Raw genomic sequence first — 15,626 nt, forward strand, 5'->3', positions numbered from 1 at the left:
GCCCCTACAGAGATCAAGGAGTGCATTAGAGGAACATTATATTTTGTATTTTGGAAAACTCCTTTGCACCTCCCCTTTAAAATGTGGCTTACTGAAGTGACAAGAATGGCTAGGTACAGTTCATTAAGCCAAGGTACTCAAAGTTGCTTTAATTTGTGGATCAATACTTCCTAAATGGAATACAAATGAGTCTGGGGAGTTTTAATTCTCTAACATTGAACCAGGCAGTGTCTTTCCATGGATACCAGGAAAAGTGCTAGTCTGTTTGGATTATTAAGGCTTTTCCTATGCTTTCTCTCATTTATGCCCCATTATTTCCTTTATCTCAAAGAATCCAAAAACACACCACTATCCTGGTATTCAGAGGCATCAAGACATGTTCTACATAGCAAAAAGATCAAAATGTGGATTCTATTCCTTTTGTAAGCAGTTACTTTGTTTCTAGTCCTTGCCAATCTCATTCTTCAGGTGAAAGTTAAAAAACCACCTTAAATGAGTCTAAAAATTTAGTTTTTAAAGTACTAATATATCTAATTTGATTGGGTGTTTTCACCACTTCATGTACATGAGTCAAGTCAAGGTCCTACAACTGAAATGCCAAATATAACATATGGAAAGATGATTAGACGAAGACTTTTAGTATTTGTTACAGATTAATATGTTAATCACAGGACATATTGTGAAAAGGATTAGGCATCAAGAAAGTAAATTTATTTTTTTAACTAGCTTCATTCTTTGTACTTCATAGCTTAGCCTACAGAATATGTGATGGAACAGGATTCAGTAAGTGAGCTTTCTAGAAATTATGCACCCAAGCACACACAAACATGTAATAGAAGGCAGCATCTTCAAAAATCATCACTTCATCAAATTTAGCTATGCTCGTTTAGAGACACCTGCTTTGGCAGAGTACTTGAAGGTATCTCAAAAGTACTTCAACATGTTGACAACAGCTGCTACTGCCAAAAAAGGTCCATTTGAAGGCTATGTCAAACACGTACTCTATTATTAGAGCCTTGCCATTAACTCAGTATCACTGCCAATTTGATTTCCAGTGAGACGGGATCAATATTGGCTATAAAGTCAGCTTTGTCTGGACTCAGCAAAAATATTTCAATTAAACCAAGACCAACCTCTAAAATGAACTAAAATAGCCTCAATTCAGAACATCTTCCTAAATGAAGAGTACATGATAAGCCTTGGAGGGAACCCAAACTTGCCATCGGTCCCTAAAATATTTTGGTTTGTATAGGAAGAGGGGAAAATCTTTACTGTCTCAGAACAGCATGTAAGTATAAAGGTCCAATGCTATTTTTTTCCTGGGAACACATGCCAATCCTGTAGCATCTCCCCAAATGCAGTCACAGTATCTAGAAATATGGCACTTCACCCCAAGAACCTCTCTGAGATGTAAGCCCTCATAAGATTAGGAAATGGAGCAATTACATGACCCTAAAGGCAGAGATTGAAATTTACATTAAACTGGATAAGGTAAGGTATTTGGAGAGATTATGCTCTGGGCAATCATCCAAGAACTTTAAACAATGGTATATTGCTAGGAAAAAAATAGTTCTCTCATAGCATAGCATATTTCTAGAACAAAAAACATTCAGTCTGACATTTATTTTAAATTGCAGGTCAGATTATCAAGAACAATCCCGTACAAATTGGCATATATAAGCATTAAGACTAGGAAAATATCAGCAAAGTAACAGCCCCTAACATTTTGCCCTACAATTTAGCTCTGCTGCATCAAACGTTTCAACTCTCATTGCTATATAAAATAAGAAATATCTATAAACTCTCTTTCTGGCAACAAGAAGATGCATTATGACTAGGTAGGGAGATGATTTTTAACCTAATTGAGAAAACAGTATATAATTCACTTGTACTTTTGATTTATGAAGTCTGATCTGCAGGAGGAACGTCGGCACTAAAATACATCATTTTGGAAAAGTAGAACGAAGTGATCATTCTTAGGAAATCTGTGTATGCTAGGCATCAGGTACTTGGTTATTCATTTAAGGCTCGCATGTTCTCTGCAAAATGGATAGGGACCAAAGTACTAGCTGGTACCGGGTATGAAAGAAATGTAACCTCAATTAATTCCACAGCCTTAGGTCTAGATTTGGGTACCTCCAGCCTCTTGAATATTTGAAATATGTTTAAAATGCTACTGATTGAGCAGTTCAACCATGTAATGCACATGACACCAAATTCAGTCCAATGGACTGGTGGGTTGGACTGAGTATGGGGACAGCTTCCATGCCCTTCCTGGAACTGCTAGATTTTATGCTTTTTATAGGCAGGGAACACTTCTTTCTGCTGCACTTTCCCAAGCACTCAGTATAGTGGAGCTCCTCCTGACAGAGGAGCAGTGTGGCTCAGTGGAAAAGAGCCCGGGCTTTGGAGTTGGAGGTCATGGGTTCAAATCCCGGCTCCGCCACTTGTCAGCTGCGTGACTTTGGGCAAGTCATATATTGCCAATTTGTACTTCCCAAGCGCTTAGTACAGTGCTCTGCACATAGTGAGCGCTCAATAAATACGATTGATGATGATGATGAAGTCACTTGACTTCTCTGGGCCTCAGTTACCTCATCTGTAAAATGGGGATGAAGACTGTGAGCCCACCCGTGGGACAACCTGGTCACCTTGTAACCTCCCCAGCGCTTAGAACAGTGCTTTGCACATAGTAGGCGCTTAATAAATGTTATTATTATTATTATTATTATTATTGTTGTTGTTGTTATTATTATTATTATTGAACCAGCGTGGCTCAGTGGAAAGAGCACGGGCTTTGGAGTCAGAGGTCATGGGTTCAAACCCCGGCTCCGCCAATTGTCAGCTGTTTGACTTTGGGCAACTCACTTCACTTCTCTGGGCCTCAGTTACCTCATCTGTAAAATGGGGATTATGACTGTGAGCCCCCCGTGGGACAACCGGATCACCTTGTAACCTCCCCAGGGCTTAGAACAGTGCTTTGCACGTAGTAAGTGCTTAATAAATGCCATCATTATTATTATTACACTGCATTGCATTCAGTGGATGCTCGATAGCATCATTACTACCACTGGCTTTAAGGCATTCAATTAGCCTCTCCCCATCCCTCCTTACCTTGCTGATCTTCCATTTTAACCCAGCCCGCACACTTAGCTTCTCTAATGCAACCTTCTCATTGTACCTTGATCTCTTCTGTCTTGCCACTAATCCCTTGCCCACAACTTCCCTCTGGCTTGGCATGCCCTCCCCCTTCATCTCCAACAGACCACCACTCCCTCTACTGTGGTGAACAAGAGTAACTCCATTTTTTTTTTTACACAGAAGCCATTTCCTAAGAGACTATTCTTTGACCACATGAGCAGTAAGGGCAATGGAGGAATTGGAGGACAAACTAAATGATCTCACTAAGAAGTCTGAGGAGGACTTGAATTACTGAGGAGAAACTGAATTATTTTGCTGAGAAGTTTGAGGAGGACTTGAATGGAGGAGAATAAATGGAATTTTTCTGCAGCGGTGTTTGAGGAGAAGCTAAATTGTTCTGATGGGCAGGAGGAAGACTGTCAGGTGGGGTTAAACCCGAGGGATAAGCGAGGGGGAGGGATCACTATTCATTCAATTGTATTTATTGAGTGCTTACTGTGTGCAGAGCACTGTACTAAGTGCTTGGGAAATACAAGTCGGCAACATATAGAAACGGTTCCTACCCAACAATGGGCTCACAGTCTAGAAGGGGGAGAAAGACAACAAAACAAAACATATAGACAGGTGCGTATGGGACCATCTTCCATGCCCTTCCTGAAACTGCTAGATTTTATGTTTTTTTATATGCAGGGAGCACTTCTTTCTGCTGAACTTTCCCAAGCACTCAGTACAGTGCCATCTCCCCTGCCTTTACCCAGAAAGAGCAGACGACAGCAGACAATCCTGAGCATCCCCCACTGCAAATGCCCCCCAAACAACTGATAAAAGGGGGAAAGAACTGGTCCTCCCTCTGCCCAACTGGTCCCCCATGCTGTGGCAAAGTCATCTAAACCAAGATACCTACAGCGTGGCCATGGCAAAAACCATCTAAAGCCATACACTGAGACAGTTTCTGCAGACAGGGACAAAACACCTAAGGCTCCAACCAGGACTAAGTGTCACGGGCAGCTGGACTCAGTGAAGTTCCCCCAATATGGAATCATCTGCAAGACTTTGGGGAAAAACTGGTTGGATGGGTAGCTATTCTGTGTGAGTGTGTGTGTTTGTGCGTGCATGCGTGCGCACATCTGCCCCCTGTTTTTAGTAGGTTAAGTATGGATTAAAGCTTCCCACTGTATACCGTGGTGGTTTGGTTTCACTTTTGAACTTATCATTGAGTGCCTGACATTAAGGGGAGACAAATCCCCCTGGAAAAGGCACGCACAATGAGAGACCGAAACTATTCATTTCCCCTACTTTCCCTCCCTTCTGTGTCACCTAGGCTCTTGGATCTGCACCTTTAAGTATTTGAAATTCAAGCCACTCCTGCTCCTACAGCATTTATGCACATATACCCTTACCCTCTGCCATTTCCCCTTTCTGTAATTTGTTTTGTCTGTCTCCCCTTCTAGACTGTAAGCTCCTTGTGGTCAGTGATAATGTCTATCAACTCTATTGTATTGTGCTCTCCTGAACTCTTAGTACAGTGCTCTGCATACTCTAGACTATAAGCTCATTGTGGGCAGGGAATGTGTCTGTATAATCATACTCTCCCAAGCGCTTAGTACAGTTCTCTGGAAATAGTCAACACACAGTAAATACAATTGACTGACTGAGTAAACACTCAGTAAATACCACTGATTGGTTGATAAACCATTCCAAATAACTCAACCAGAAAGTTCAACTCCAAGGAACAGGAAAGCAGAAAGCAGGAAAGACATTTCTCTTTTTATGGGTTCTTACCCCTTGTCCATATTCTCCCTCTGACCTAGAACTAGTCTCCCCATCTACCAACTCTGTTGTACTGTACTCTGTCAAGTGCTTAGTACAGTGCCCTGTACACAGTAAACGCTGAATTGATTGATTGATTCAAATGACCTGTTCCAGAAAAGGGGGAATCAGGACAGACATAGTTTCTCTACTCCTAGCTAGAATAGTGCAGTCTAGATTCTTTTCATAGACAACAGCATTGACTCTGAAAACCTACTGCCCTCATAAATGCTTGCAGACCATTAAAAACAGATGTTGTTTGTTTCAAAGATGATAGTGCTGATGGCAAGACTGTAGCCATGAGTAACTGAAATAAAATCTCTACTACACTGTGTCCACAAATTCAATCCACCAATCAATGGCATTTATTTAGAACTTACTGTGTGCAGAGCACTGCATTAAGGGCTTGAAAGAGTACAGTATAAGAGTTGTAGAGAGGCGGAGACAGATATTAATAAAAAAACACAGTAGTGCACTGTTTCTGGACCCTTGACAAGCTTGCCACTATGAAGGCAAGTGTTTGAGTTGCTTGTCACTCAATGGTGACTGTTTGCACTGAGCCATTCACACTCTTTCACCCATTCTCCTTGTGCCTAGTGGCATTTATTGTGAGGTACCTGGTAGGGAGAATGGTTGCAGGCTCAGTCAGTAAAAGAGGAGGAGTAACGTGGCTAAACAGAAGCAAGGAAGAACTGCAGCAGATAAGGGTGAAGTCATCCTGTTGTCTAGATTTCCGCTAACCATACTCTTCAGCGTAAGAGCTAGAATGTAGGACACATACTGTGAGATGAGCCTCAGCCTCCCCATTGCTCCAGGTAAGGCTGATCCAGGCTGAAACCACCACCACCACCTTGTAAGGGCTGGCAACAAGGCTTGGGTCATTTCAATGGCCTTAGGTGGGACTCGGGGGAGAAGGGCGAAATGCAGAAAATCAGCCCACCCCTTGAGCCCTGACAGTAGGTGGTCCTCCAGGGCGCCTGGGTGCAGCTTCAATTCAACTAACTGGAGAAACCTAAAAACATTTTAGGAGAGCAAGGCCTCAGTTACACAGAAGCACTTGAAGGGGAAATAGAGCCATCAAATGATATAAATCTGGGGACAGAAGGATGAAAACATCTAGGACAGAAGAATTAATGAAGAAGATGTCACAAACCTAGAGAAACACACATTAAAAGAGAAAGATCAAGTGCTGGATCCAAGCCATCATCCCCAGGAAAAGAAGAATTGGCACCAATCAAAAGTTGGAAAGCTGAACACAACCACCAGTGAGCGGGAAGCACCAAGGAGATGTATGTTAATGGACTGTTTTCGAGGTGCATCGCCTCCCACTGCCGGTTTTATTACACTTATGGCAGGACCCAGAAGAAATAAATGCCTTTCTAGTTCCCATCCTCTCTGACAGCACTGAGCCCCCTTCCTAGCCGGCCCTAAAATGCAGCACTTACTGATGCATTGATGACTCCGTGCCCCAGAAACTCTGCTTTCCCTGCAATCTGCCTGTTTCTTCCACTGTTGAACGGTCTGCCTGATAAACTGTTAAAGAGCAATCTCCTTCACTTGCCGTGAGTATATCAGAAGTTACCAGTGCCTTCCATCTAGGTGCTTAATGGCTTTTTCATACACAGTAACCTCTGATATGCCTGTAGTGAGTCAACACTAAGAGGATAACACAGTACAGAGGTTCTCAGCTATAAATCATGGGGAAATAGAAGCCTATGAGCAGGACGTTGGTGAGGGCACCAAACCTGTCAAGAGTAACAATACTTATATGTGGTTACTAAGGAAAAATCCTAACGATAAACTGATTTACTGATTCATTAAGACATATTTTCAGTTTCCATATCAAACTCATTCTTCGGCATTTAGGGGACAAAAAACAACGCCTTTTCTCCCGGAGAGCATAAAGATTAATGAACATCATCTTTTAACATGAGTCCATCTGCCACACTTATAAATTGAAATGTAACTCCCTAAGCTTCACTTTTCATTGGTTTCTGAGTTGGATAATTTACCTTAGGGGTATTTTTAAGCAAGGTTTACATGTATACCCTATTAACCACCCTCAGAAGCCGACTCATATTAAATTAAACATGATGAATAAGATTTTAAGAAAGAACATTTCAGTTTAGCAACCACATATCTTAAAAAATTGTTGCTACGCCTCTTCAAAATATGGAAAACAGATGTGAAACATGCAATATGGAAAAGAAATCACATTAAATCATGAAGACTGATTATGAGGCTTGGTTTTGAAGCCATTGCTCGGATCATATTTTCATATTTAAGTTGAACTTCAAGCTTGGAGTCATTTACTTTCCTGTACATTATGTCTTCTCTTCTAAGATATCTATGCATCTTTCAAGTTATTATGAAGTGTGATTGATTTTTAAGGTGGGAGACCCCTCATTCTTTGCAAGTCACAACCCAGAGTTCATTGCTTAACCAATCAAAAATAGAGTGTAGTGAGGAATAACTGTGTTGTAAAATCAATTTATGGTTGTAATTCACATGTGTGGCAAAAGAAGTAGCGTGGCTCACGAGAAGCAGCATGGCTTAGTGGAAAGAGCACGGGCTTGGGAGTCAGAGGTCATGGGTTCTAATCCCCGCTTCACCATTTGTCAGCTGTGTGACCTTGGTCAAGTCACTTTACTTCTCTGTGCCTCAGTTCCCTACTGCGTAAAATGGAGATGAAGACTGTGAGCCCTATGTGGGACAACCTGATTACCTGGTATCTACCCCAGCGCTTAGAACAGTGCTTGGCACATAGTAAGTGCTTAAACAAAAACCAACATTATTATTATTAAAACAAACTCAAAATTTAGAGATGTATAAATTTAGATTCATATACATCTGTATATATAAAGAAAATCTGTAAGCACATAGTTCTACCAGAACACAGGTTTTCACTATATATTTTGGCTAAAATGCTATCTGGGAATTAGTAATTATTCCTCTGACCAACCTGTTTGGATACAGCTTAGCATGGTGTCAGGGGAAACAGTTGTGTCCATGTATGTGAGTACTAGACTACACAATTTCTTTTGCAAGAATGCAACCACCATTTTGCAATCACCAATCGTTGGTCATCAGTCCACTACATTGTAAACTCCTTGTAAACAGGAATTTGTTTATCAACTGTATTATGCTCTCCCAAGTGCTTAGCACATGGCATAGCTCTGCCTACAAGAAATGCTTAATAATTACTATGGTGTACCCAAATCCCATAATCAATCAATCAATCAATCAATCATATTTATTGAGCGCTTACTGGGTGCAGAGCACTGTACTACGTGCTTGGGAAGTACGAGTTAGCAACATATAGAGACAGTCCCTACCCAACAGTGGGCTCACAGTCTAGAAGGGGGAGACAGAGAACAAAACCAAACATACTAACAAAATAAAATAAATAGAATAGATATGTACAAGATAAATAGAGTAATATGTACAAACATATATACATACATACAGGTATATACATCTGTAGAACTCCATAACTCCATAACTGTAGAATGAGGAGCAGTGATTTAATCTGTGCATCCTTCATGATTTTGAAAATTTCCATCATGTTCCCTTCACAGTCCTGATTTCCCAAACTGAAGAGTCCTAATTTTTTTAATGGTATTTGTTAAGTGCTTACTATGTGCCTGGCACTCTACTAAGCACTGGGGTAGATACAAGCTAATCAGGTTAGACACAGACCATGTCCCACATGAGGTTCACATTCTTAATTTCCATTTTGCAGATGATGGAACTGAGGCACAGGGAAGTGAAGTGACTTGTCCAAGGTCACATAGCAGAAAAGTTGTGGAGTTGGAATTAGAACTCAGCTCTTTCTGACTCTTCGGCCTGTGCTCTACTCACTGGCCATGCTGTTTAGTCTATCTTTCTACAGAAATTATTCTATCCTTTTTATCATCTTGTGATAAGGAAATGTATCTACCCACTCTATTATAGAGTACTCTCCCAAGCACTTAGTATAACACTCGGTACACACTACCTGCTCAACAAATGCCACTGATTGATTGATTTTGATTGCCCTTCCCTGTACCTACTCTAGCTCCAGGATATTTTATTGGGATACAGAATCCAGTATTCTAAGCTCAGGTGAAGTATGTAAAGTTTAGAGACAAAACTATAACTTTGGTCTAATGCTCAACAATTAGCTGTTCATTTGGAAAGAATATTCAGTGAAGATCATCATCATCAATCGTATTTGATATATCATAAAGATATCGTAAAGATATTGTAAAGATATCTTTCCTGAGTCATGGTTGATATCTAAACCATCCCCATATAGTTCTAATTGAGATTAATTTTTGTTAGGTGCATTTCCTTGCCCCTCTGCTCATATTGAAGCTCATTTATGATTTTTTGGACTACTCACTCAGATTTAAGACACCTTCCTAGTATCATCCCACGTCAAGAGATTTCACAATCCAGAAGAGGTGGTGTCACCTGCAAATAGGAGTTTTCAAAGTACATCCCTTCTCCAGATTATTTATGAAGCTGTAAGCAAAATTGTTTAGTAATGGTCCCTGGGGATCCCACTTTTTCATCTTGAAAAAGTGGCCATTTTTAAGTGGGTTTTCTGCCCATTAGACTTTGCCTTTCAATCCCATGATTACTTCAATCTTCTACAAAGCCACAGATTTGGAAACTTGCCAAAGGCCTTTTGACATTCTGGGTATATTATGACTCCTAGTTGTCCTCTATTCATGTGCTTGTTGATCCCTACAGAGAATTCTAACCACTTAATGAATTGTGATTTCCTCCTAAAGAAACCAGGCTGTCTTTCCCCAACAGTTCTCTCTGTGCTTGCTGATTCGAAAATAATCATCAATTCTACTAATTTGTCATACAGACAAGTACAATTTACTGACCAATGAATCCAGAGATGAGAGCTATATTTGGTTCTCACCAGTCATCAAATAGTTGACCTGTTTTCTTTCCTCCTCAGACTGTGAGCTCCATGTGGGACAGGGACTATGTCCCATCTGTTGATATTGTATCTCCCCAGTGCTTAATGCCGTGTTTGGCCCAGAGTGAGTGCTCAATAACATTATTATGATTTTTTTTCTTTCACCATAAATTTGCCTTCCAAGTTCCTTCAGAAGTTTTGGATGGAAATCACCTGGTCCTGGCGATTTGCTTACATCTCATTCATCCAAAAGAGTTAACCCAAAGGTTACAAAAAGAAACCTTAAGGCACCTAAAGAAGATTGATCCATGGGTGAGAGGGAAAGAGGCACAGTTTCTGAAGGCTGTTTGAAGTGATATCCTAGAAACTAACCATGGAATTCATCCCAAGATGACAAATGGGATTTCTGTACATTTTGTATACAGATTTTACTTCATCTTAAAAGATTAATGTTGTTGACTCAAATCCTTACTTGCTAGGAATCGCCTGTGGAGATGATACTGATGAAGCCCCTGGAATAATTCCATCAGAATACCAGAAGAGTCAGACTTAGTCTTCGTATACAATACTGCCTTATTTTTTTTTTCCACTGGGGAAATCTATCGTTAATATAACCCCCATGTGTCTTTCCACTCTGATGGTGACATCCATAGGCCTAGGCCTAACCCACCATCTGGATTCCAACTGATCAATATGTTGGGAATATCACAACAGAAAGACCCACCAAGCATCACTAAACTAATAATAATGATAGTGGTAATAATAATAGTAATAATAATAGCATTTATGAAGCCCTTACTATGTGCAAAGCACTGTTCTAAGCGCTGGGGAGATTACAAGGTGATCAAGTTGTCCCACGGGAGGGCTTACAGTCTTCATCCCCATTTTACAGGTGAGGTAACTGAGGCACAGAGAAGTTAAGTGACTTGCCCAAAGTCACACAGCTGACAATTGGTGGAGCCGGGATTTGAACCCATGAACTCTGATGCCAAAGCCCGTGCTCTTTCCAGTGAGCCACGCTGCTTCTTGTTAAACACTTTCCATGTGCCAGACACTGTACTAAGCACTAGCATGGATACATACAAACTGGGTTGGACACAGTCCCTGTCCCACATGGGGCTCACAGTCATTCATTCATTCAATCATATTTATTGACCTCTTCATGTGTGCAGAGTACTGTACTAAGCACTTGGAAAAGTATACTACAACAATGAACAGACACATTCCTTGCATACACCTAATCCCTATTTTACAGATGATAATAAAAATAATAATAATAATGGCATTTGTTAAGTGCTTTCTATGTGCAAAGCACTGTTCTAAGCACTGGGGAGGATACAAGGTGATCAGGTTGTCCCACAAGGGGTTCACAGTCTTAATCCCCATTTTACAGATGCGGTAACTGAGGCACAGAGAAGTTAAGTGACTTGCCCAAAGTCACACAGCTGACAATTGGCAGAGCTGGGATTTGAGACTGTGAGCCCACTGTTGGGTAGGGACTGTCTCTATATGTTGCCAACTTGTACTTCCCAAGCGCTTAATACAGTGCCCTGCACACAGTAAGCGCTCAATAAATACGACTGATTGATTGATTGACCTCTGACTCCCAAGCCCGTGCTCTTTCCACTGAGCCACGCGCCAAACATGGCAAATCTCCCAGTAGGAAATTTAAGAGAATCTTCTTGGGCACAGGCCTTGATCCATGAATCACAGCCTAAGGGAGGAAGACGAACGGGTATTTTATCTCCATTTTAGAGATTAAAGAATTGAAGCACAGATATGAAAAGAAACTTGTCCAAGGTCACATAGCTGGTCACACTGTTCACAAGAGTTCCCCAAAGTTTGCTTTGTGTCCATTATGAAAATGGCCATCAATGCCAACTTGTACTTCCCAAGTGCTTAGTACAGTGCTCTGCACACAGTAAGTGCTCAATAAATACGATTGATTGATTGATTATACAGAATGTCCTGTTTTTCCATTTTCCTGATTTTTCTGTTTTGTCTTGTGGGCATTTTACTGTTCACAAAGTCTTCTTCCCAGGGCAGATGAAATGACAAGTTTTAAAAAAATCTGAACTCTCTCCTCCTTTGTTTACCTGACAGTTTGGATATTTTTGAAGGCCCAAAGACTTGCCCATGTTTACAAAGCAGACAAGTGGCAGAGCCAGGACTAGAACCCGAGGCCAGTGCTCTATCCATTAGGCCATGCTGCTTCCTCAGCAACATTGCCAGCATTCCCCAGCAACTCCAGCATTGTCTCTACAATAAAAGTGTGAAGGCAGATCTTACCCAATCTGTGGAGGCCTATGAACAGCCTCATACAGACTATGAACACAAGCCCCATTCCAGCCGCACCAGACTATTCATCATGAAGCAGACCCAAGCAGGAATCAGTATCGGCCAGAGAGCCATTCTGACAAAGTCTGGTGACATTTCGACAAAACATCGATCCAAACAGCTCACCGGGGCAACCCACACGGTCCACGGCCCACAGTGTAAAGACTCTAGATTTATACTGGCTTTGAAGCTATGCAATTCCATGCAAATATATTAAAGAATTCTTCCCATTATGTGCCTAAAAGTCTCCCTGTATACTGTAAGCTCAGTGTGGGCAGGGAACATGTCTTTCAACTCTGTTATATTGCACTCTTCCAATCAGTATAGTGCTTTGCACATGGTAATGTTCATGCAAAGCACTATACTGATTGGAAGAGTGCAATATAACAGAGTAATATGGTAATGTTCATTAAATACAATTGATTGATTGTGCCTATCTAGTATATGCACAGCATTTTACATTTCTTGTCCCTTTTTGACATCGAGGAGGTAGGTAATAAGCAATCACAAAATCTTTTAGAACTCAGCCAGCACTTCACTGCTTTACTCAGATTCTTCCTTTTAACTATGCAGCATACAAAGATCACCGGAGAGAATAATGTATTTACATTCATGCACAAAAATACATTTAAATCATGTTAAAGGCCAAGTGGATCAATAGAGGCTTGCAAATCAGAATTAATGCAGAAAACTTTTAGGTAACATATCTTAATTGTGCTTAGAAACTCCTTTCAGTCCTCAGCACTTTTTTATTCATTTGTTCAATTCATGTATGCATATATTCTATTACATAGTCATTCATGTTATCATGTCTGCTCGGTTTGTAAATGTTTTATGTCTAACTCTCCTTTTAGAATGTAAGTGCCTCAAGGGCAGGGAACATGTAACTTCTTTGTTTTGTGCTTGAGCACCCAACTGATGCAGTACATTTGATCAAGTGTGTCTTCAATAAACAAAAATACTCTGATTTGTGCTTCCATCACAGATATCTAAAGAGACCACATCACCAGCAAAACTTCAGCCACTGCAGTTTAATATCATTAAATTTTCACCATATTTCACACTCCTTGATCTTCTACCACACGACATTTAATCTGTTAAAATGGGGCGGGGGGGTCTGATTTGTTAAAGGTTAATAGTTCCACAGAACATCACCAACTTTTGAAAAATGTTTCCACTGAAATCCTCTGAGGTTTCAGGTGCTTTTTTTTTTGTTTTTTGTTCATGTTGACGGATAGTGTTGCCATTACAGATTTTCCTAAATTTAAAATGAAAGAGGAGATTTAGGGATTAAGTGTAGCTTTTCTATCTCCCAACCAAATTGACTTCTCTGAACTTAAGTAAAGGGTTTTCCTAAAATTGCATTCTGAAGCATGGTTATAGGAGAGCAACCAGAGTCAGAAAACTTTTATGCAGGAGAAGGGTGGGGAGGGCACAATTTTCTTTCTCCCTTCAGCCCAGCCTCTTCCCCCATCCTAATAGGCACATGGTTTAATCAATCAATTGCATTTCATTCATTCAATCATATTTATTGAGCACTTACTGTGTGCAGAGCACAGTATTAAGCGCTTGGAAGGTACAATTCAGCACTAGAGACAATCCCTACCCAAACTGGGCTTACAGTCTAGAAGCTATTTATTGAGTGCTTACCATGTGCAAAGTACTGTCTAAGCACTTGGGAGAGCAGAATATAACAGAGTTGGTAGACATGTTCCCTGCCCACAGTGAGTTTGGGAAACTGAATTTGACTACAGTGTTCAAAAATTTAGAGGAGTGACATTGTATGGTACTTTTTAATTCATTCTTATTTGTGCTGCTGTGGTGGAACGGTGGAAGGGTTTGGAATTTTGTTTGTTTTTAAATGAACCCAAGTTTTATTGTCAGGGTCCCCTGTTTCCATAGTGTATAGAAAGTCATTAAGTGGGAAGAATCCTATTATTGGAAAGTGGGGGAAAAGCAGATATTATAACCACAAACACCAAAGGCATCACCTGAGAGATCATTCAAAAAGCCAGAGTAACCACCTGATATTGAAAAATGTGGTCATGGCTGAGCTTTTCTCAAAGTGTAAGCCATTAATTAAGCCCTAATCTCCTTTGCTCCTCTCAGGACCACACCTGGAGAGTTTCCAGTACTCTACCAGTCTCGGCTGTGGGAGAGAGAGTCAAGCAGGGGCATACTCTTTCCATTTATAGCTTGGACAGTGGCTAGTAAGTGGAAGCCAATCTGCTATAAATCAAATCTCATCTGTGCTGGGCAGCAGCAGGATGAGTGAAGTCAAGAGTAGAGACTCAGATTTCCTGTTTGGAAAAAGGCATTGGTAAACCACTTTGGTATTTTTACTGAGAAAACTCTACAGATATACTACCAGAACAATTGCAGATGGAGACGGGGTGTCCTGGGAGAGATCTGTCCATGGAGTCGCTAACGGTCGAAGATGGCCACAGTGGGCACACAAAAGGGTTAACCTATAGTTTTTTTTTATTTTTTTTATGTTTATGCTAAGCTCTTACTATGTGTCAGGGACTGTACTAAGCACCGGGATAAATACAAGCTAATTAGGTTGGGCACAGTCCCTGTTGCACATGGTGCTCAGTCTTAATCCCCATTTTACAGATGAGGGATCTGAGGCACAGAAACATGCTGTAATTTGCCCAAGGTCACACAGCAGACAAGTGGCAGACCTGAGATTAGAACCCAGGTCCTTCTGACTCTCAGGCCTGTTTTTTATCCACTAGGCCATGCTGCTTCTCTTTGCCGTGCTAACATGATTATTGCTTGCAGAACAAGGCCCTGTTTCCCCTTTTGCCTCCTTGCTTTGGAATCCCTGTTAGTTTCTCAAAAAGAGCCACTCATTTTTCATTTGAAGTGCACAATGCTGGGATTGATGAGCAGTTGACCTCCAGTTTTCAGGTGGAATGCGGGATTGACTGAGGCACTTTACAATGTCTTTAAATCTTACCCTCTACATCTCTTGCTTTTGGTTTTGCAATTTTAGTTCAACCCAGTACAGCCGTGTTGAAATGAGCATGGCTTCAAAGCTGAGTCTTATTTTGTGGTAGATTTTTGTCATTTCTAATTATGTATTATTATTATGAGTGGTAATAATGGTAATTGTGTTATTTGTTATGTACTTACTATGGGCCAAGCACTGCACTAAGCACCGAAATAGATACAAGATAACTGGGTCAGATACTATCTCTGTCCCTCAGGGGCTCACATTCTAAGAGGGAAGGGAGTAAGAACAGGTATTTAACTCCCTTTTACACATGTGGAAACTGGGGCACAGAAGTTGTAACTTTCCCTAAGTCTCCCAGCAGGCAAGTGATCAAATTAGAACCCAGATCCTCTGTCTTCTAGCTCTTTCCATTAGGCTACACACAAACCATAAGTGATGCTAGTAGTAAGCACTTAACAAATA

The 15,626-nt window shown here is 40.8% G+C and overlaps 1 non-coding gene across 1 annotated transcript; it reads left to right on the forward strand.

The window, feature by feature from the left end:
- Positions 1–14,304: 14,304 nt before the first annotated feature.
- On the forward strand, positions 14,305–14,442 carry LOC119935381. The gene has a single exon (XR_005453266.1). It is a non-coding gene; the product is annotated as a small nucleolar RNA SNORA7 (small nucleolar RNA).
- Positions 14,443–15,626: the final 1,184 nt, after the last annotated feature.

The sequence above is a fragment of the Tachyglossus aculeatus genome, chromosome 11, assembly GCF_015852505.1.
Source record: "Tachyglossus aculeatus isolate mTacAcu1 chromosome 11, mTacAcu1.pri, whole genome shotgun sequence".
NCBI lineage: Eukaryota > Metazoa > Chordata > Mammalia > Monotremata > Tachyglossidae > Tachyglossus > Tachyglossus aculeatus.